Genomic DNA, 24,553 nt, shown 5'->3' with positions numbered 1-24,553 from the left:
TTGGATTATAGGCCAGTAGTTGTAAATAACTGTTGAAAGGCTTATAATGTCTTGTTTATGCTTTTGATCTGTATCGGTACATGACATCTCGAGGTTTTGATATGAAATGAAATTATATATTTCTTAAAGAAAGGTTTTGACAAACTTTTATCATATTTTGTTTTGGGGACCAATTCCGCAACATCTTTTATAAAGATTTCTCTGATTTGATTTTAAAAAGCATAAATTAAATCGGTCTTTTCTGGCCGAGAAATTAGGGGATGTCACAGTTGGTATCAAAGCATTAGTTTAAGCGAACTAAGAAATTTGTAGGATTTCTAGACTTAAACTTAGAATGCTAAGTGATGATTGTGAGATGAGTGTCTACCATATTTTAGACACGAGCACTAGTTTATTTTAGAAAAGATGCCTAAAATGCTTTTATGTGCTAAATGCAATATGCTTGCCATATATGCCATTATTTGTTCGGATCTATGGTCTGTTGCCGACCGGATCTGGAAACCTTATGTGTGTAGGATTCTAAACGTATGATTACGATATTAGAACTAACATATAAACGTTTCAGAGTAATAACGAAGATGTAACGTCTATCGAAAATAAAGATCTAAATTCACCTACGATTGGTGTATAGATCGAAATGGCGAGTACGCAAAGTGAATTCGGAAACGATAATCCGCAGCCTGAGCCAATCACGATGACTGGGGTGCAGGCAGTGGTGCGTATGATGTTGGATCAATAGATGGAAGAAACAAAACGTTTACTTCAACAAAGTAAGGATGAACAGACTGTGCCAATACGTCAGGCATCTGTTCTTGAGGCAACTATCAGGGTTGCTAAGTCTATTGAAGAAATGATCAATGACAGGACCGCCAACAAGGTTGAAGTTGGCAAGAAGAGTAAATTTAAGGGGTCTTCAAGGCCCAACAAGAGCAACATATTCTCAAAGTCTGGAAAAAGAAGAGGTAAAGGAAAATGGTGCAGGAAGTGCAAAAATAAACACTCTGGGAATTGTGACAGGAAGGTGAAGTGCTTTAGGTGTGGAGAAATAGGGCATTACGCCAATGAGTGTACGATTCCCAAGAGGGTGTGTTACGTATGTAAGGAAGAAGGCCATATTTCTAAGGACTGTCCGAAGAAAAATGAAGTAACGGGGCCAAGTGCACCGCCAATGCCAAGGGAATTTCAGAATATCCTTGACAAAGCAAATAATAACGCTAGGAAGTAGAAGTAAAGACTTGATACTCAAAGATCAAGTTATGAAGTAGTAATGTGAACAGTAACAACTGGTTTAGCCTATTAGAGGCATAATATAGGGTAAACTTGAACCTTTGTGTAATCGTTTCAAGGAAATAATATAAACCCTGGTTTTGTCATCTGATGAATTGAATGACTATTTGAAATTCTTGTATGGTGATTTGGAGAACTGCGAGACAATACTTGGGATGAGTATGAGTAGGTGTGAATGGTAGTAGAGGCCTATACTACCGGAAGCACATGACTCGTACTTGGATCAGGGAAAGTCACAAGGTTACCAAGGAGCTAGTAATTGATTCCGTCTTATTCTAGTCTGTCATTACCATCGTTTCGGTAATGACTAAGAAGATGATTGTTATTCTGACCCTAGAGGTCATATCGAATCGAGTCCAGCTAAGATGAGTATGTCACGTGGTTCAGAGAACCAAGTTCGATGTAGCATTTGACTTAATCCAAAAGATTGAAGTGAAGATGATCAAAGCGATCGATAGAAGTATCGCGCTTGTTGTTAAAGAAGTTGGTAGTTAGAAATGATACATGTTGAACTGTGATTGTATCACATTAGAACATGAAGGTAGGTATAGTTTGTTCTGAAATTTGTCCCTAGGAGATCTGAGTCTAGGTAGTGCATTATACAATGAGAGATCATTAGAACATGACCCATCGGTCTGTTACAATGAATGATGGAAAGTACTTATTCTAAGAAGAAGGAGTCCTCAATAAGGATTTATTTTGTAACTTGAAGGTTACGATTGAAAGTCCTACGGAGATTCGAAGCTTTTTAGGATTAGTCGGATATTATCGCCGATTTATCCAAGGCTTTTCTTCGATCGCGACTCCATTAATAGCTTTGACCCACAAAGGAGTTGTTTATACTTGAAATGAGAAGCATAAGGAAGTTTTTGAGAAGTTAAAGAAGAAGTTGTGTGAAGCACCGATTCTTTCGTTACCTCAAGGAGTTGATGACTTCACAGTTTATAGTGATGCCTCGGGAGTTGGGTTAGGTTGTGTTCTGACCCAAAGGGATAAAGTGATGGCGAATGCATCGAGGCAATTGAAAGAGAATGAAAAGAACTACCCCACTCATGATCTGGAGTTGGCAGTGGTAGTATTCGCCTTAAAGATATGGAGGCACTATCTTTACGGTACTAAGTGCAAACTTCTCACTGATCATAAGAGTCTTCAAACATCTCTTTAATTAGAAGGAATTGAATATGAGGCAACGGCGCTGGCTAGAACTACTCAAGGACTACGACTATGAGATACTTTACCACCCTGGTAAAGCAAATGTTGTTGCTGATGCTCTCAGTCAGACGGTAAATCTTGAAAGAAAAGGCCAAGAGCGTTGAGAATTGAAGTTGTCTCGACCATTGTGGAGAGTATAAAGAAAGCTCAGGAGGAAGCTTTAGAGAAAAATGACCGAAAGGAGGAACGTTTGGGAAAACGTTGGTGTTTGATACAAACGGTCAAGGATTGAAGGTATTCAAAGATAGGATTCGGGTACCTAAGACGGGAGAAGTAAGAGGTTTTCTGATGGAAGAAGCTCACAAAACCATGTACTCGATTCATCCCGGCAGTACGAAAATGTATAGGGATCTAAAACCCTATTACTGGTGGCCGACGATGAAGCTCGATGTTGCTAAGTATGTGGCCGAGTGTGTAACTTGTGCTAGGGTTAAGGCACAACATCAGAAATCGTATGGGAGTTTAGAACCTTTACCTATACCCATGGGTAAATGGGAGGACATTACCATGGATTTTGTGACTAAACTACCCAGAACAAGGAACGGTCACGACATGATTTGGGTGGTCGTTGATCGCTTCACTAAGAGTGCGCATTTCATAGCAGCCAACGGGAAATGGTCTATGGATAAACTTGCGAATTCTTACGTGAAGGAAATTGTGAGGCTTCACGGTGTTCCGTTAACGATTGTATCTGATCGTGATAGCCGTTTTACCTCAAAGTTTTAGAGGAGTTTATAAGAGGAATTGGGTACCAAGTTGTGTTTGAGTACAGCTTACCATCTGCAAACTGATGGTCAAAGCGAACGAATAATTCAAACATTGGAGGATATGTTGAGAACAAGTACCCTGGAATTTCAAGGTAACTGGGATGAACATTTACCTTTAGTAGAATTTTCCTATAATAATAGTTTCCACTCAAGCATCAAGATGGCACCTTATCACACTTTGTATGGGGAAAAGTGTCGAACGCCGTCATGTTGGCTGGAAGCTGGGGAAAAGCAGTTTATGGGACTTGAAATAGTCCATCGGAATGCTAAAAAGTTGAGAGTGATTAGAGAAAGGATGTTAGCTGCTCAAGAGAGCTATGCTGACAAGAAAAGATAACTGATATCCTTCGAACTTGGAGATTCGGTTTTACTTAAAGTCTCGCCGTGGAGGGGACTTATAAGATTTGGTAGAAGGGGAAAGTTGAGTCCAAGGTTTATTGGACCGTTTAAAAGTTCTTCGGAGGATCGGGAATCAAGCTTACAAGCTAGAATTACCGGAAGAACTAGAGGGTATTCATAACACCTTTCATGTATGTTATTTGAGAAAGTTCACGGGAGGTGTGCCCGACATAATTCCCATTTCTGAATTAAGGTTGCATGAGAACAAGAGGTTAATTGAAGAACCTGAGGCAATCGTTGACCGTAAGACTAAACAGTTATGACGCAAGATGGTCGATTTAGTTCTTGTGCATTGGAAACATACGAATGGGCCAAATCTCACCTAGGAAAACGGAGAGTGACATGATCAGTCGCTACCCATATTTGTTTGCTGATATGTGATTCCGGGGACGAAATCATTCTAAGGGGGAGAGAATTGTAACGCCCGTGTTTCTAGGCTAGGCATTAATATTGACATGATAGTCTAGGTCAACCTTTGTGACTCATTTTGAAGAAATGAAAAGGAATTATGTAAATATTATGTGTTTTATGTGTTTTATGCTTAATTATTAGGGTTTAATTAATTAAGACTAAAAATGAGCGTCGAAAATAAATATTAGATAAAGCCGATATCTATTAACAAACTTGTAGTGGGCGTGACAAGGATTACGGATATATAAAGAATACCAAAATCCGAGTTATAACGAAGAAGTTATGACCTGTCGAAGTTTCGCGACAAACCGGCACGGTGCCGAATGTCGTAAAAAGTGAGTTTTTGATAAACTACTTTTTAGCCTTAGTGATCCAAAAGGAAACTTGTAGTGTTCGTTAAACCGAGAGTATGTATAAAAAGAACGCCCAAATCTGACTTCGTATGAGGAAGTTATGATTTTTCGAAGTTTCAGCTTAGCAGTAGACAGCTAAAAACTCGAATTTTAGATCGAGTGATTTTTAGCCGACACGACCTAAACGAGAATCGAAGCACAACGGTAAAAAGACAGACGAAAACGGACGTCGGATGAAGAAGTTATGAATTTTTAACGGATTTCCTGTCCCGGTCTGTTAAAAATAATAATATAAAAATTAAACTCAAAATTAGCCGACGAAGTCTAAACGAACGTTGTAGAGCGTAATTTTACCTACGCGTGCATATAAAGAACCTAAAAACGGAGCTCGTATGCAAAAGTTATGGAATTTAGAAGTTTTGGCGCGAAAATCGAGAAAAATCCCAAAACCGGGAAATTTCGCATACGTGGACATCGGCCATGTCACCTTCGCTGCATGTGTGCGACGTGTCCGAAATATGTTGAGTCATCCGAAGCCGTGGAAGCATCCGAGGAGTGACACGTGTGCAGCTGAGAGTCCGACGCGTATGCCTCGGTGGCGAGCCTCGCATCCGACGCGTGTGTAGTGACTCATCCATCCGAGCTTCGCAGGAGCCACGAGCCCCCCACCTCGGACCCGGACTTCGGTCCAATCAAGAGCTGCCACCGAGCCCTTCGCATGCACAACCCATGTGCTTCTCGCTCCGGATCTGCTGACGCGTGGAGGCTTCTCAGCCCTCCGATCCTCGGTCTCGCAGGTCTCGCAACCTATAAATAGGAGGGTGCGAACCCTCCCGGCTAGAATTTAAGAATTGGCAATTTTGGTCCCTTTTTCAATATTTTGGCTATTTTCACATCCCCCGAAGCCCCGATATCGATTATAGCACCCGAAACACGTCCCGAAGTGCCCGAAAGCCCGGAAAATTTATCTTTTCTGTTTCGAAGCCCGACCCTTCGCAGAGCCCGGTTTCTAAATAAAACTCCCTGTTTTATTTGAAACGATCCTTTTAGGAAACGAATTGCTGCCCGATTTTCATTAAATCAGGTGAGTGTGTAGTTACTTTCACTTTACACATAGATATGAAGTATTTACCTTAAAATACGTGCTACGTGTAAATATATTAATTGTTTATTTGAGGTGACTGTTGAGTTGATATTTTATACAAGTTTTAAACTGTATATATATTTTTATCTACAAATATGTTGGGTAAAACACGGTTAGATAGTTGATGCGTGATGATATAAAATGATGAGAGGCCTCGATGTGATTGAGATTCAGTCATCTAGCGGAGTTTGGATGACGACCACAGACTTTCTAGACAGTCCAGTAGAAACGCTGGCAGGCCCGCAACCTGTAGGTGTTAATGAACTTGAGCGTTCATTCGCTGTACTCCACCCCCCTCATGGTTGCCTTTAGGACATGTATGGCTGAGGAAACCCCTTAGCAGTAGTGTCCATCCCGATGATATTCTTTAGGCTAGGTCCCTTGTGATAAGTGTTTAGGGACGTAAAGTGAGGATAACGGGAACGGGTAATGAGGGTTATTGATGATTGATGAACTTAATAAGTTTATTATTATTGTGGGTTGAAAACCCTATATGCTCACCAGGCTCCCAAGCCTGACCCATTCAGCTTTTTATGTTACAGGTAGTGGACCCCGAGCATAGTCGGAGGACGATGAGAGATTTTTGGATTTTAGGCCAGTAGTTGTAAATAACTGTTGAAAGGCTTATAATGTCTTGTTTATGCTTTTGATCTGTATCGGTACATGACATCCCGAGGTTTTGATATGAAATGAAATTATATATTTCTTAAAGAAAGGTTTTGACAAACTTTTATCATATTTTGTTTTGGGGACAAATTCCGCAACATCTTTTATAAAGATTCATCTGATTTGATTTTAAAAAGCATAAATTAAATCGGTCTTTTCTGGCCGAGAAATTAGGGGATGTCACAGATACTCATTTATCCCTTATCGAATTCTATTACAACAATAGTTATCACACTACCATAAAGGCTGCTCCTTTCAAAGCTCTCTATGGCCGCAAGTGCAGATCACCTCTATGCTGGGCTGAAGTGGGTGACACGCAGCTAGCTAGAAGTCAAGTTCCTGACGGTGCTCTCACTAGTCCGGAAATCATTCGCGAAACTACGGAGAAAATCGTACAAATCCGGGAGCGACTTAAAGCTTCCAGAGGCAGACAGAAAAGCTACCCTGACAAAAGAAGAAAACCTTTGGAATTCCAGGTTGGTGACCGTGTCATGTTGAAGGTCTCACCCTGGAAGGGTGTAACACTAGTCAAAATAGGTCAATAGACAATCACATGTGATCATACAAATCATGTAATGTGATTTTTTTAAACTAGTAATATGATAAGAATGATATGTAGTTCATGATGAATTATAATATAAATATGAACTTTCTTTATGAAAGAACTCAAATCATACGTCCATACGATTCCAAAAATATAAAGAATGTCTGAATCTGACTTCGCATGAAGAAGTTATGATAAACCGAACACTATAAATCTCTATAAGAGGAATTTAAAATAGACTTAGAATTATCTATTGGAGTATAAAAGAGAGTTGTAGTACTTGTAAATACCTACGTGTGCATATAAAGAACGTCAAAAATGGAGTTCGTATGTGAAAGTTACGACCTTTCGAAGATTCAGCTGTCAAAAACCCTAATATTACTGAGTTCACGACGTGAGCCCAAAACTCACGACGTGAGAAGTCATTTATCCACATCTCGGAATCTAGAAGGTGTGTGACAAGGCTGCGAGGGGATAAAATCCAAGTTCACGACGTGAGCAAGGATATCTCACGACGTGATGAGTCACATAGCCACCTTCCGAAGCTAGGGACGCAAATGGCAAGTCTACGGGGATAAGATCCTAAGTCACGACGTGGGCCTTATAAAACCCACGACGTGGGGGTCCAAAATACCTACTATAAATAGCAGGTCCGACTTCAGCCATTCTTACACCTAAACTTCTTTCTCCTCTCTCCTTTGCTGAAGCCATCTTGCATCCCGAGCCCCGACGACCTTGTACGCTGACCGTTTCTGCTTAGATTATATAAAATCACGCTACTAGGGTGAGTTTCACGGCCCCACTTTCTAATATTTCGGGGGAAAACGCATTCTAAATATTATATATATATTATTATTATGTCTATATGATAGTATATTGTTATATTAGCCGGGTATAGTTGTTCTAAATATAATATTTTGAATATATACAACTATTATCAACCTGTCGGCATGTTATTTTACTAATGTAGATCTTGAGTTATACTTAGGATTCTATATATATGTTGTGTGCGATATAGTTCCGAAGTTATATTCGGAAGTTCTATATGTTAAGTTATAAAGTATGCTGCTATTATTGGTTTTATGTCAAGATAAAACTGGATATGTTATATGTTGTTATTGTTAGTTTTATGTTATGATAAAACTTAGTATTGTTATTGATAGTTTTATGTCAAGATAAAACTAGGAACGTTATATGTTGTTATTATTGGTTTTAGGTCAAGATAAAACCTAGTTTTACTTCAAGATATAGCTGTTATACCGCCTAAATGTTATGAAGTTAGGAGTAATGTTTAGAGCTATAGGAAGCCGTCGAAGTCTACATGAGTAATTGTATTCATCAACTAAGATTGGGGATCTTAGCATAAATCCTCTGAACTGTAACCGTTAATCCCGTGTGAGCGAGGAAGTCGTGTATAATTAGTATACGAGTTGACCACCCCACTTGTGACTGTTAGCTACAGTCAACCAAAAGCGAGTGATGAACTATCTTTTTACTTGTTATTGTTCCGGCGTCGATGAAGCATACGGTGTTGTTCTCATGGTAAATCATGAGTGTGTTTGTTTCTCATGGTAAATCATGAGTGTATTTTCTCAGAGGTATTATGTCACAGCCGCGGTTACAGGCTCATGGTAGCAAATTGTTAGAAACATTATACTTTGTCGTATACAAGTATTAATGTTAAGTATAAGTTTCCCCCTACTTATACCTTAGGTTTAAGGAATGTTTAGGTATAACACTTAATTGATAAGTAAACTATTATACCTATTATACATACTAAATGTTGGAGAGTCAAAATGATACTTTCAAAACTATACTTTTGAACGTGGAAAATGTATTATTTTATGGAGTCAAAACCTGTGCACTCACCAACTTTATGTTGAGGTATTTTAAAATGCATGTGTTTTCAGGAACTTTAAAAGCTGGTATGTATTCGAACAGAAGAAGTTTTACTATTACCTTTCTGTTCATTAAGAAGTATGCCATAGTCGGATATTATGTAATAGGTCCTAGAAAAACAGTTATGTAACTTTCAGTTATCAATAAAGGTATGTATTTTCTTTAGTACTGTTCAATGTATGTTATATAACTGTGATACGAAGAATAACGTTACATCACCCGGTGTTTCCGCCGATGGCTGGGGGTGTGACAGAAATTGGTATCAGAGCTATTAACTATAATGACCTAGTACTTTCTTAGGAAAGCACGTCTATAGTTTAGGGCTTACTCTATTAGGTTTAGGTATATCCCTTAGCCTATAAATAAAAAGTATTATTAATTATTCTACTGAATGACTACTTACGGGAGCGGTGACAAGGATAGACATGTCGATTTGGGTTGCTGGATTTCAGAACGGCTATATGCTAAAATGATCCTGCCCTTTCGACTGTCCTGACTAGCCGGAGCCTTATCAGATAGACTTGAAGTAACAAACAATAGTTAAAGCGTGAATACAATAAATAAGAATATAGAGTCATATATAAAGACTCAGACCCGCGATGAGAATACACCTTAATACTCGGAATGTTTTTGATCTCAAGGATTTAGATCAAATATTCCAACTAAATTTATATGTGCGTATATCCTATCACAATTAGGTGTAGGTGCACAACTACATTTTATTATGATCAGATCATATGAACTATTTAATTTGGGAGTAATATTTGATAGACTAAAACTTTTGCTGATCCAAAACGTATAGGAATTCTACATGGCACATTCACGAGAATGGATAATCATCGAGGATACGGATGAAGAAGATGAAGTTTCAATCCCCATGATGGTAGGCGATCCTTACTACCCTATAAATCCAACCACCTTTCATCCAATACCTTCTGACGTTGGAGCACCTTTACCCTCTAACGAATGGGAAGAGAATAAACCAATGGAAGAAAGTGAATCCATGGAGAAAACAGAATCGGTGGCATCATCTTTACCACCAATGAACACTCTTTACCGTAAAGTTCCAGGAGGAGTAAAAATGAAACGCACGACGCGTAAATCCATACCGATATGGCAAAAGATTAAGAAGAATCAGAAGGCGACATCTTCAGGAAGTCATAGAGATCAAGATGAACCTTCACGGATCGCACAACCCGTTGATAGGTGGGTAGCTGAAGAAAGAGCTGCTAAGATGTATGAGACTGGTCAATCATCTCGACCACATCTCCCACATTCTTCTGAAGCTAACACTTTATCTCAATTGTTTGAGAAAAGCGTGAAAATTGAAGATAAGATGGAAATTGTCGAAGGGAGGGCTACTCATCTCTCTGGAAGAGTACGAAGGCTAGAAGGACAAAGGACACGAGATCAGGAATCGGTGATGGATGTCCATCATCGTATAAATTTCGCTTATAATGACATGATTACTCACGATGCCAGGATTGCAGAGTTAGAGCTCTACAATCAAACCTCAAGAAATGAAGAACGTACGGGAAGTCTTGAGAAGAGAACTCAAGCACTTGAAGAGTAAGTGGTTAATGTCACTGACGTGCTAGGTCATCACTTAGGTTTCTGGTAGATAAGCTACAACTAGTGGTTGTGTAAATAGAGAAATCAGACTAGTTAAGGCCAAAAGAGGAAAGTTTATAGCAAGGATGTAGAAAACATTTCAAATTTTGTAATGGTTATAGAAACTTTTATCTTATAAACCTAAATAAACTGATGTAACCGCTGGTAATAATATGAAGCATATATTACAGTAATCATTGTGTTATCCATTATGTTTTACACTTTGAAGAATAATTGAAGTATTTAGTACTCGTGTATTAAATAATTAACAAAACTCATAAAAATTCTTATTATTTTAGGAACTAAAACAAAATGCCTAGAAGGAGTAATCGGCTAAACCTTAACCAACCATCAGCACCACAACAACCACCAGAACCAAACCCGCAATAGGTACAGCACAACTGGAAGAAATCATAGCTGAAAGAATTGATGCGGCTCTATCCAATGTCACAAGAGATGGAGTTAGAAATGAAAGCCATGTAGGGACCGCTAGGACATGTACCTACAAAGATTTTATGAATTGCAGGCCAAAAAGCTTTCATGGAAATGAAGGGGTAGTTAATTTAACGAAGTGAATAGAAAAGACAGAGTCCGTCTTTCAAATAAGCTTCTGTCCAGATGATTGTAAGGTACGATTTGCAGCATGTACTTTCGCTGATGCAACACTCACATGGTGGAACAACCATGTGAATACAATGGGAATTGATACTGCAAATTCTATGAAATGGGAGGAGCTAAAAATGATGCTAGTGGAGGAGTATTGTCCTAGGGAAGAGATACATAAACTGGAACAAGAACTGTGGACCCTAACCATGAAGGGTTCAGAGATAAAAGCCTATACCGCTAGATTTAATGATCTTGCAGTAATGTGTCCAGCACTTGTAACCCCCGAATATAAGAAAATTGAGCAATATATATGGGGTTTAGCATCGCAAATTAAAGGCATGGTGATCGCTGATGGGTTTTAAGCATAAGAACAATCATATGTGCTCATACAAACCCTAATGCTTGGATCTAGGTTTCTCTATTGTACATGCAATGAATCCAAGACTTACAAACCCTAGATCTATCAAATAGGAACTGAAATAAGGGTTTAGTAATTACCTTTGATTGTTATATAGCAATAACAATCAATCCTTGCTTTGATTAGCTTCAGAAAGCTTAGTGCCTCAAGTGTTACACCTCTAATGGAGTAACAAACACCACTAAGCAACTTGGATGAAGAGGGAGGAGAGAGGAGGCACCAAAAACGGCTGGAAACCCTGAAGGATTACTTGTCCACATTTTTGGGGCTTAAGGGTCCTTTATATACATGTAGGCTATTAGGGTTTACAACTAGGAAACCCTAATCTGACTTCTTAATCCCTAAGCAGTCCAATGGACCATTCCAGAAGGCCCTTGGACGATTTCTTTATGGTCCTCCATATAGAATTCGTCCATTGCCATCTAATGGATCCTAAGCCCAACTTTGTAACTATCTTATAATTACAATATCAATCCCCTTAATTTAATTAATCTCTTTTAGTCACAAAATTAACTCTTAATTAATTCCTTACTAATATTAATTAAACAATATGATTTCTCCTTTAATATATTATTCTTATAATATATTAATAAATCATAATTAAACCTTTCTCTCCTTAATTCATCTTACATATTTCTATGGTGAAGGCAACCCAAAAGGACCATGCTCATAATCGGGTCAAGTACATACCAAAATAGTTATGGACTTAAACACTAATCCAACAGTCTCCCACTTGGATAAGTCTAATAACTATTCTGCATATGACTTCAGAACCTGATCAGCAATCGTAGCTTCCAAAAGCCGTTGTCAACTCTGATCTTATCAGATACGCGTGTCCTTTAGATAAGGGATCATATATTCCTCCATTCTACAAGATATCGTATAGAAATGAGATATGGATTGAAATCATTCTCTCAGTCTATATGTCGTTTCCCGATTTCCGATTTATGACGACTGACTAATTGAACAAATCAAATCAGTCCTGGCCCGGCCGAGCACTTTCCTTTGTCATCACTAAATCATCGAGGGGCCCACAGATATCGCTTTTATCCCACCTTGGGTAAAAGGAATCGATAAACTTTGACTCAAATGCTTGCTTGCACCTACTAATTGAATTTCACACAACAATAAGTTTTATAACACCAAGTTACTTGTGCGTTTACTTATCATCAATGTGCAACTGATCAGCAAGTAACAACTCACACGTCTTGGTTTCAAGAATATACAATATTATCGTCTCACCAATCACTCGTGATAAAACCATGAAGTGATTCAAGTGAGCGTGGGTTTAATCCAATACTTTAATCTTATCAAAGCACTCATGAACTCTGCGGCAAACTTGTGCTATGTCTAAACACTTTAGACAATCTACAGACAGATTCATGACAGTCTTCCTTCATACCTACTTCCAACGTATGACCGACTGTGGAGGTTCGAATAACCTAGTTATTCTGGAAGTCAAAACATGCAAAGTGAAACGCAATAATAATATTAATCCTATATGGTCCCAAAACTTTTTGAGCGTAAATAAAACACTTTTATTTAAACACCATATTGATTACTCATTATTCATTGCTTACTGTTTCAGAAACTCAACTTATTACTCGAATTATAACCACAATTGTCCCATGCTCCAAGCATGCACACTTTGGTTTCCTATGGTCCATACTTTGTAAAATTAGATCAATTGAAAACCTTTTCCAATGAAACTCATTTCACAATCCCTAATCCTTATCATTAGTGTAAGAATACAAGGTTCTTGCCACTATTAGAATACGTTAGATTCTAACATTTTATGCAACGACCCTTTCGTAAAGTCATAGCGCAAAAGTCACTAGGACTTGGCTAATGAAATTACTAAGTTCTCTATCAGAAATTGTTACAAAACAATTTTATAGATGTGATGTCTCTCACTCAAAGTACATTCCTTTGAACATCCTTTTGCATAAAAGTTTCTAATCTACATAGATTCTTAATATCCAACTCCCATTAATGGAAACATTTCCATATTTGCCATATGACAACTCATTCTTAATAGAATCCTATCTATTCATAATAATGTCAATATAGTCCATCCAATACTATACTTCCAACTACTCACAAGTGACAAATCCTCAGTGAACCTCAGATCGTCATTTGATAGTTGTTTAATTATTTTAGTCAAAACCGATTCTAGTTCCTTTTTCCCTCTTAATGCCCTAGGCATTTGGAAAATTATAGAATGGTCTAATATTATAGCATATGCAATCGATCCTATACCCGAAGCGTATTGGACACGATGCATAATGTCTCACATAAAGACATGATACTTCATCATCCTTCTGCCATAATATTTTATGTGCCCTGTTCCCACAATTCGAACTATGAAGAGGGATGCCGTAATCATAATCGAATTTTGAGAATGCACTATGTATCCTTGACTAAATTTATTAACATTTCTCGATCTAAGCTTTAGAATTTTGAAACGAAGTATAATATTTTCTCCCTTAATTATAGCAAAACAACTTTTCTATAATTAATATTGCTAACTTGCAATACTTACCATAATAATCATGCTCCCACTAACATGATGATTATTTTCTTACCAGCATAACACTTATGCTCCCACTAGCTTTGACATGTATTCAGAAAACAATTGAACTTCCAGAAAACAATGCTTATTGAATTCCTTAAGTTCACATTTCTAATACCTAATGCTTTGATAAGCCTTTATCTAAGCTTTTTAAGCTCATACACCTTTGCCTTAGATAGCTCACATGTGTGTCTAAACAATTCAGAATTTATGTTACTAAGTCCCAAACGTTCAGATCAATTGCCAAATCTCACAATTCGAACTATGAAAAGGGATGCCGTAATCATAATCGAATTTGAGAATACAATTTTCACAATTGCTATCTTCTTAAAATCTCTCTTAGTGAAAGCATTTCCTCACAATCATTTTCATGAAGGAGGAAAACCTTATGACACTTAGATTTTATGATGTATGTGTTCCTATCCATGTGAATTTGTCAAAACGAAAGTTTACGACAAATCCAAAAGCATATGGACTGAACTTGTTCAATCTTGATTTCTTGCCTCATGGTAACATGAATGCCCACCATGTCTTCCAAGCAACTCACCCTTTCATATCAATGTACTTTCCATTGATCAAGGTGCTTTGTCTTTATGCATTCAAATGAGAACTCATAGAACTCACACACATAATTAACTCAATTGGAATGGCACAGAAAAAGAGTATGTCATCCGCGATAGGCTTTAAACCTCAAGTCGTGTGCTAGTGATGATCAACTAGGTTTACTCTTGGTTTGTTCTTGAAACTTTTCAAGACCATTAAGACTCCCACTGACTCCTTGACATATAAAATTCTCTTGTCAAGAAACATTTCTTGACAACCAAATATTCAGGAGTTAGTGTAGCCTTTTGTCAAGTTTAACAATTCACACAATTGGTCCTGGTTGGTCTTTGTCTTATCCAAGACATCACAACTTACCAATTTCAAATGTGCAAGAATAAGAAAACTTTTCCAAATTCCACATTTATCGAGTGTTATAAACCTACTTAAGACTTGTCACTCATGTCAGAATCTTGACTCTAAGACTTGATATTGGAACGAAGTATGATTGACTTCTTGATTTAACCATTTCCACAATTCTCGATTCCTCTTCTTAGACATACAAATGCACTAAGACTCACTTAGAGGATCAATTGAGATATGGTTCTTAATCATTAAGACTTATCATAAAACACAATAAAAGGTACTCTCCCTTCTTCTTAGAATAGAGAAACTTTTATCTTTCTGCCTACTTGATTCTTCTCACTCGTTCTGCTATTGATTGAAACTCTTTCAATCAACTCAGAATTATACTTAATCTTATAAGTATAATCATATTTACTAAACTTTAGTAAATCATGACGATTATCTTTATCACTCTTGTGGTGGACTTGATCAACGCACAACCTAGTGTACTCGATCTCCTGGTCCTTCTCTTGACACTTTGCCAAAGAATTAGTCTAATTTCCAAAATATGAAGTTTCTCATTCATCACGCAACCAAGTTGTATGATTCCAAGTTTCTGTCCAATTTAAACTTGGGCGATGAGAATCTTCCTTTATTTGGCAAATCCTCGACATTTCACAAATAACATAATCAAGAATCACATCCAATTCAACATTGCTAAAATTAGAAATACATAAACATCCATTTCACATATGCCATTGCAAGGATAAATCAATAGGACGAAATCAAAATTCATTTTATTGCGGAAAAACTTGTCCTTACAATGCAATTCAAATGAAAACTATGCTATTTCAATTTCTAAGCAAGCTATTCTAACTCTAAAGTAGTAGCTCAAAAATCCGATCTTCAAGCAATGCGATCGAAATCCATTTCTTCACGATCAGATTCAGCTTACTTCTTCCCTTAAGCTTCCTTTCTTTTCTTCGATCCTACAAAACATCAAAATGTAATCTTATCACATCATGTATTGAAAATCAAAGAATAGGAACTTATAGAGTTAGTTATTGGATTTTACCTGAAGTAGAGCCATACGTCTTGACTCTCCCATCTCTTAGATCTCTCAGGTAAACAGGGTAGCTTCGTCTCCAATGCCCCTTCTCTTGGCAGTAGAAGCAGATGGACTCTTTTGGAATGGCACAAGGAACTATCTCAGAATTTACCTTTTCTGGATTTCCAATGTCACCATTTTCAATGTCCATTGAAGTTTGGGAGTTTGATTTGTCAGACAAATTTGCTCGATCAGCACGCCAAATCATTTCTGATTCAGCAGCTATAAGCAAATAGGTCAAATCAATGAGGGTCACGTCATGGTCCATCACATACTCTCTAACGAACTCACTATATGATTCAGGAAGTAACTGAAGAACCCAGTCAACAGCCAACATTTCTGAGATATCGACACCCATCATCCTTAACCTATCAATGTGTGACTTCATCTCTAAGATGTGTGCACACACAGGTTTCCCATCTTCGTGTTTACTTGCCAATAGGGCTTGAGTGAGCTTGAACTTTTCAAGCCTTTGAAATTGTAGGTTAGGGAGAATAATTGGAGGAGGTGGAGGAAGTGAAGCATGACTCTTATTTCCTTGATCGTATCGTGGAACGTCATATTCATTTGGAAAGCTTGTTCCAAGGGACTTGGAAAGACCATTGTAAGATTTAGACATCTTCAAAACGGGAGAAAATTCAAGTTGGTTGATAAGAATCCTTGATGTAACACCCAAATGAAACATCAAGGCTAGGATCCAACACAACATTCTACAACCTAGAAGAGGGATGCCGTAATCTAGTTGCAGAATATTTGAAGGTAGGTAAATGACGATTTACCAATTCCACCATGAAAAACAAAAAGACTTTTAAGTTTTAAATGAATTGAAACTCCTAGATCTTTTGAGATTCATTGAACTTTTCAATGGCATGTTTAATCTCGATTATGCCCTTCAAGTTTGCGACTGGGATGCCGAGGATCACAAACAAGGTGTGAATAACCATACGAATCACGTGGTGCACCCAATTGCTACTATCACCTAATCAATGTGCCGGTTAGCCACACACGCTCCATTGATCTATGATAAACATCGAGCCACCCTTCGCCACCAATGTCAATCCCAAATTAGTGTGTCGGTTAGCCACACACGCTCCACTAACGTTTGACAATGGTACGAAGTGTAATTCCATGGATTTGCCCTAAAGTAACTAAGATTGGGAATTTGTAAAAGCATTTAGTTACTTTGTACTTCATTATACTTATAATGGAAGGTTTCGTCCTATCCTACCCGTTCGGCTAACGACCCTCCACTAGTCAAGAGTGCGGTGGGTAAGAGTGGATACCCATTCAATCGCCATTTTATAGGCAATTTCCTTAAACACCCCTTATAGACCAGCTTCGTGAATGAGGCCTACTAACGGTAAGACTGACTCTTTACTCATATATATATATAATATTAGACTTTTAATGTTACATATATATAGTATAGGGTGTATTTTACACTTTTAAAATACTAGGTGGTTTTATTAACTTTCTCTTTTAATTAAACTTTTAATTAACTTAACAAAACCATGAGAGTGTAATTTGAACTTTTCAAAATACTAGAGTTTTAGAATTTAAATATTACATAATTAAACTATTAATCAAAATTTTAAATTCCAAAACTTGAGGGCAAGTTTTGAAACATTTCAAAACATTAGGTTTTAGAATTTAAATATTTCAACATTAAACTTTTAATCAAAATTTTAAAATCCAAAACTTGAGGGCAAGTTTTGAAACTTTTCAAAACATTAGGGTTTAACTATTTAAATTTCAAAAACAAAACTTTTAAGTTCAAATTTAAACTATAAAACCTAAAGGGGTAATTTGAAACTATTCAAACTTACTAGGGATCAAATAACAAATAATATAAATCAAACAATTAATTTTGTGATTATCTATATTTGACCTAATCCAATTTTAGTCACAAGATAATTACCAAATAATTTGAATAATCTATATTTATCATATAAAGAAACTATTATTCAAAAGATTTGAAATTATCTTTTGTTTTGGTAAGGATAATCATTAACATACAATAAAATTCGGATTTTATTATCAAAAAATGATTTTGGCATCAATCCTACAGCAAAACAGCAAGTAAATCCCGAAATATACTCTGTCAGACTCCCGGACTCGCCGAGTCAGTCCTGAACTCGCCGAGTAGGGCCAACTCGCCGAGTCCAGATACTGACTCGCCGAGTTGAGTCGGGCAGAGGCAAGAAAAACGATTTTCAGTAGAAAAATGACAATTGCATCACATACAACAGAAACCAATCAAGGCTCTGATACCACTGATGGGTTTTAAGCATAAGAACAATCCTATGTGCTCATACAAACCCTAATGCTTGGATCTAGGTTTCTCTATTGTACATGCAATGAATCCAAGACTTACAAACCCTAGATCTATCAAATAGGAACTGAAATAAGGGTTTAGTAATTACCTTTGATTGTTATATAGCAATAACAATCAATCCTTGCTTTGATTAGCTTCAGAAAGCTTAGTGCCTCAAGTGTTGCACCTCTAATGGAGTCACAAACACCACTAAGCAACTTGGATGAAGAGGGAGGAGAGAGGAGGCACCAAAAACGGCTGGAAACCCTAAAGGATTACTTGTCCACGTTTTTGGGGCTTAAGGGTCCTTTATATACATGTAGGCTATTAGGGTTTACAACTAGGAAACCCTAATCTGACTGCTTAAGCCCTAAGCAGTCCAATGGACCATTCCAGAAGGCCCTTGGACGATTTCTTTATGGTCCTCCATATAGAATTCGTCCATTGCCATCTAATGGATCCTAAGCCCAACTTTGTAACTATCTTATAATTACAATATCAATCCCCTTAATTTAATTAATCTCTTTTAGTCACAAAATTAACTCTTAATTAATTCCTGACTAATATTAATTAAACAATATGATTTCTCCTTTAATATATTATTCTTATAATATATTAATAAATCATAATTAAACCTTTTTCTCTCCTTAATTCATCTTACATATTTCTATGGTGAAGGCAACCCAAAAGGACCATGCTCATAATCGGGTCAAGTACATACCAAAATAGTTATGGACTTAAACACTAATCCAACAATCACATCAAAGCCTACGAATTATGACAGCACCAAGAGAATAGCTCATCAGCTAACCCTCACAGAGATCCAAGGAACAGAAGTGGTCTCAAAGGCTGAGTCTCCTAAATCTGGGAGAAACAAGCGCAAGTTTAATAGGAAGAATCCCAAACAATCATCTGAGAAAAGACAAGAAGTGGCAACCAATTATGCAGCCACAACAGCAATACCTACACAACCAAAATCTTCATGGTGCAATCAGTGCAACCGTCATCATCCAGGTGACTGTTTTGTCTGCATGAAGTGCAAGAAAAAGGGGCATACTGCTAGTTACTGCAGGAGCACAACACCTACAACAGTCGATCAGCAAACCAATAATGGGACAGGCCGTGGTGAAGGAATAAAATGCTATGAGTGTGGGGAGGTTGGACACATCAAGAAAGAATGTCCAAAGTTAAGGAGTCAAGGAGGCATAGGAAGTGGCAGGGCGTTTGTGATCGGAAGCAGAGAGGCTATCCAGGACCCTTCGGACGTATCTGGTACGTTTCTTATAGATAATTTATATGCTACTATACTCTTCGACTCTAGAGCAGATCGAAGTTTTATAACTCCGACGTTTAGAAAATTGTTAAGACATAAGTCTAGCAGATTGAAGGAAATCTATGAAGTAGAAATCGCTAATGGTCAAACCGAGAGAACACATGAAATCCTAGAAAACTATCCGTTGACTGTTAATAACTACCTTTTTCACGTCAACCTCATGCCAATGCCTATCGGTAGTTTTGATGTCATAATTGGCATGGATTGGTTATCTTCACACCACGCCGAAATTCTATGTCATGAAAAAGCCATCCGACTACCCTTACCAAAAGACGAAGCCCTGATTATCTATGGTGATAAATCTAGGAAGAACCTCAAAGTCATCTCTTGTACTAAGACCCAGAAATATCTACATAACAAATGTAGCGCATTTTTAGCCCACATTGTAGATAGGAAGAGAAAGACAAAAGAAATCAAGGACATACCTCAAGTATGTGATTTCCCTGACGTGTTTCCTGAAGATCTACCTGGAATACTTCCCGTCCGACAAGTCGAGTTTCGAATCGACTTAATTCCAGGAGCAGCACCAGTAGCGAATCTCCTTATCGGTTGGCTCTAGCTGAAATGTAAGAATTGTCTAGCCAACTACATGAACTTCTTGACAAAGGCTTTATCCAACCAAGTTTTTCACCTTGGGGAGCACCAATCTTGTTTGTCAAGAAGAAGGACGGATCCTTTCGAATGTGTATTGATTATCGGGAGCTGAACAAGCTAACGATCAAGAATCGTTATCCGCTTCCGAGAACTGATGATCTATTCGATCAAGTACAAGGATCCAACTACTACTCAAAGATAGATCTTAGATCAGGATACCATCAACTCAGAGTACAAGAAGATGACATTCCAAAGACAGCATTTAGAACTCGTTATGGTCATTATGAGTTCTTAGTTATGTCTTTTGTTTTGACCAATGCCCCATCAGTGTTTATGGATCTCATGAATCGTGTTTGCAAACCATACCTGGATAAATTCGTTATCGTATTTATCGATGATATATTTATATATTCACGAACCAAGGAAGAACATGGTCAACACCTGCAAATAATCTTGGAACTACTAAGAAAAGAAAAGTTGTACGCTAAATTCTCCAAATGTGAGTTTTGGATTAGAGAAGTACAATTTTTAGGTCATGTAGTTAGCAATGAAGGAATTCATGTTGACCCATCCAAAGTTGAAGCAATCAGGAATTGGGAAGCACCAAAGACGCCAACAGAGGTGCGTCAATTCCTAGGACTTGTTGGCTATTACCGTAGATTCATAGAGAATTTCTCCAAAATAGCCAAGCCGCTTAAAACACTAACCCAGAAGAATACGAAGTTCAACTGGGAAGACAAACAAGAAGCTGCTTTTCAGAAACTGAAGCAAATGTTGTGTAGTGCACCAATCCTATCCCTTCCAGTTGGAACAGAAGATTTCATTGTATACTGCGACGCATCAAATCAAGGATTGGGATGTGTGTTGATGCAAAGAGGAAAAGTGATCGCCTATGCATCACGACAACTTAAGGTGCATGAGAATAATTACACTACCCATGATCTTGAATTGGGAGCTGTAGTTTTTGCACTAAAAATTTGGAGACATTACTTATACGGTACTAAGTGTACTATTTTTACCGACCACAAGAGTCTCCAACACATCTTCAACCAAAAAGATCTTAATATGAGACAACGAAGATGGGTTGAATTATTGAATGATTACGAATGTGAGATTCGTTATCATCCCGGAAAGGAAAACGTGGTAGCAGATGCCTTGAGCCGGAAAGAATATATTAAACCCCGACGGGTACGAGCATTAACTATAACTATCCATTCTAACTTTACCGCACAAATTAGAGAAGCTCAACTTGAGGCTCTAAACGAAGAAAACATCAAGAATGAAGCTTTACGAGGAATGGAAAAGCAACTTATACGAAAAGATGACGGAATACGATACTTTATGAACCGAGTTTGGACGCCTAAGTTCGGTGCAGTCAGGGACTTGGTCTTAGAAGAAGACCACAAGTCCAGATATTTCGTGCATCTAGGTTCTGACAAAATGTACTTAGATTTAAAAGTACATTATTGGTGGCCAAACATGAAGGCAGAAATTGCTACTTATGTGAGCAAATGTTTGACTTGTTCTAGAGTAAAGGCCGAACATCAAAAGCCTTCAGGTTTACTTCAACAACTGGAAATACCTGAATAGAAATGGGAGCAGATATCAATGGACTTCATCACTAAGTTACCTAAAACTCCTAGTGGGTCCGACACTGTTTGGGTAATAGTCGATAGATTAACTAAGTCCGCCCATTTCTTACCAATTAAGGAGAACGACAAGATGGAGAGGCTAACTAGAATTTATCTTAAGGAAATTGTCAGATTGCATGGAGTTCCAAATTCTATTATTTGTGACCAAGATAGTAGATTCACTTCACGGTTTTGGCAATGTTTGCAAAAATCCTTAGGAACACGTCTAGATATGAGTACAGCTTACCATCCATAGACTGATGGTCAGAGTGAGAGATCCATTCAGACTTTAGAAGATATGCTCCGAGCCTGTGTGACAGACTTTGGAAATGCGTGGGATACTCATTTACCGTTAATTGAGTTTTCCTACAACAATAGTCATCACACGAGCAACAAGGTTGCACTATTTGAGGCTCTTTACGGACGAAAATGTCGTTCCCCAGTGTGTTGGGCAGAAGTTGGAGATACGCAGATGGCCAGAGAACGTACAGGCGATACCTTACGTATTGGACCAGAAATAATCCACGAGACAACTGAAAAGATCGTGCAAATTAAGGATCGATTAGAGGCTGCACGTGATCGTCAAAAGAGTTATGCTGACGTAAGACATAAGCCTTTAGAATTCCAAGTTGGAGATAAAGTAATGTTGAAGGTCTCTCCTTGGAAAGGTGTAATTCAATTCGGGAAACGAGGCAAACTAAACCCACGGTATATAGGACCTTTTGAAATTCTAGCAAGAATTGGTTCTGTCGCATACCAATTCAAGTTGCCTCAAGAGCTAAGTAATGTGCACGATGTTTTTCACGTATCAAAACTCAAAAGATGTCTTTCCGATGACACTCTTGTTATACCTCTCGAAGAGATACAAGTCAATACGAAACTCAACTTTGTAGAAGAACCTGTTGAGATCATGGATCGAGAAGTCAAACGATTAAAGCAAAGTCATATTCCCATAGTGAAAGTTCGATGGAACACTTTACGAGGACCTGAATTTACTTGGGAACGTGAAGATCAGATGAAAGAAAAATACCCCCAACTGTTTGACAAAACCCCATCCATAAGATAAATTTTGGGACGAAATTATTCTAACGGGGGGAGAATGTAACACTAGTCAAAATAGGTCAATAGACAATCACATGTGATTATACCAATCATGTAATGTGATTTTGTTAAACTAGTAATATGATAAGAATGATATGTAGTTCATGATAAATTCTAATATAAATATGAACTTTCTTTATGATACAACTCAAAGTATACGTCCATACGATTCCAAAAATATAGAGAATGTCTGAATCTAACTTCGCATGAAGAAGTTATGATAAACCGAACACTATAAATCTCTATAAGAGGAATATAAAATAGACTTAGAATCATCTATTGGAGTATAAAAGAGAGTTGTAGTACTTGTAAATACCTACACGTGCATATAAAGAACGTTAAAAACGTAGTTCGTATGTGAAAGTTACGACCTTCCAAAGATTCAGATGTCAGAAACCCTAATATGACTGAGTTCACGACGTGAGCACAAAAATCACGACGTGAGAAGTCATTTATCCACATCTCGGAATCTAGAAGGTGTGTGACGAGGCTGCGAGGGGATAAGACCCAAGTTCACGATGTGAGCAAGGATATCTCAGGACGTGATGAGTCACATAGCCACCTTCCGAAGCTAGGGATGCAAATGGCAAGTCTACGGGGATAAGATCCTAAGTCACGACGTGGGCCTTATAAAACCCACGACGTGGCGGTCCAAAATACCTACTATAAATAGCAGGTCCGACTTCAGCCATTCTTACACCTAAACTTCTTTCTCCTCTCTCCTTTGCTGAAGCCATCTTGCATCCCGAGCCCCGGCGACCTTGTACGCTGACCGTTTCTGCTTAGATTACATAAAATCACGCTACTAGGGTGAGTTTCACGGCCCCACTTTCTAATATTTCGGGGGAAAACACATGCTAAATATTATATATACATTATTATTATGTCTATATGATAGTATATAGTTATATTAGCCGGGTATAGTTGTTCTAAATATAATATTTTGAATATATACAACTATTATCAACCTGTCGGCATGTTATTTTACTAATGTAGATCTTGAGTTATACTTAGGATTCTATGTATATGTTGTGTGCGATATAGTTCCGAAGTTATATTCGGAAGTTCTATATGTTAAGTTATAAAGTATGTTGCTATTATTCGTTTTATGTCAAGATAAAACTGGATATGTTATATGTTGTTATTGTTAGTTTTATGTTAAGATAAAACTTAGTATTGTTATTGATAGTTTTATGTCAATATAAAACTAGGAACGTTATATGTTGTTATTATTGGTTTTAGGTCAAGATAAAGCCTGGTTTTACTTCAAGATATAGCTGTTATACCGCCTAAATGTTATGAAGTTAGGAGTAATGTTTAAAAGCATAGTCTAGTGACTTAGGGTTTTAGACATGAAAATGTTTTTGTTGTTAGAGCTATAGGAAGCCGTCGAAGTCTACATGAGTAATTGTATTCATCAACTAAGATTGGGGATCTTAACGGAAATCCTCTGAACTGTAACCGTTAATCCCGTGTGAGCGAAGAAGTCGTGTATAATTAGTATACGGGTTGACCACCCCACTTGTGACTGTTAGCTACAGTCAACCAAAAGCGAGTGATGAACTATCCTTTTACTTGTTATTGTCCCGACGTCGATGAAGCGTACGGTTTTGTTCTCATGGTAAATCATGAGTGTGTTTGTTTCTCATGGTAAATCATGAGTGTATTTTATCAGAGGTATTATGTCACAGCCGCGGT

The sequence above is a fragment of the Lactuca virosa genome, chromosome 4, assembly GCF_052849685.1.
Source record: "Lactuca virosa cultivar CGN04683 chromosome 4, Lactuca_virosa_CGN04683_v6, whole genome shotgun sequence".
NCBI lineage: Eukaryota > Viridiplantae > Streptophyta > Magnoliopsida > Asterales > Asteraceae > Lactuca > Lactuca virosa.
This window is presented reverse-complemented; position numbering follows the sequence as displayed.